The 293-nt window shown below is 58.4% G+C and overlaps 1 protein-coding gene across 1 annotated transcript in view; it reads left to right on the plus strand.

Moving 5' to 3' along the window:
* LOC119586612 overlaps positions 1-293 on the plus strand; it is a 51882-nt gene that overhangs the window by 4227 nt on the left and 47362 nt on the right. The gene's annotated exons all lie outside the window — the stretch shown is intronic.

Genomic DNA, 293 nt, shown 5'->3' on the forward strand with positions numbered 1-293 from the left:
AATAAAGGACATGAGTTACCCATGACCCCATAAAACTTGGTTTTTAAATTCCCAAAAAAAATCCTTCCCCCTCAAGTCTAGCAATGGAATGGCACTCCCCGGGTTCCGGGGCCCCGCTCCCTACACGCCGTCGAGATTTAAAGGGCCTCTTCACTAGAAAAGCGCTGGGGCGTCCAGACGAGTGCGAGCTGGGCTCACGTGGGGGGCCGGGGGGGGAGGGGCTGCGCGAAGGACCTGCATCGACGGAGCCTGGACGAGAATCCCCCCAAATTTCTCTCTGGGGGACAGCCCCC

This window comes from Penaeus monodon, chromosome 21 (assembly GCF_015228065.2).
Source record: "Penaeus monodon isolate SGIC_2016 chromosome 21, NSTDA_Pmon_1, whole genome shotgun sequence".
Lineage (NCBI taxonomy): Eukaryota > Metazoa > Arthropoda > Malacostraca > Decapoda > Penaeidae > Penaeus > Penaeus monodon.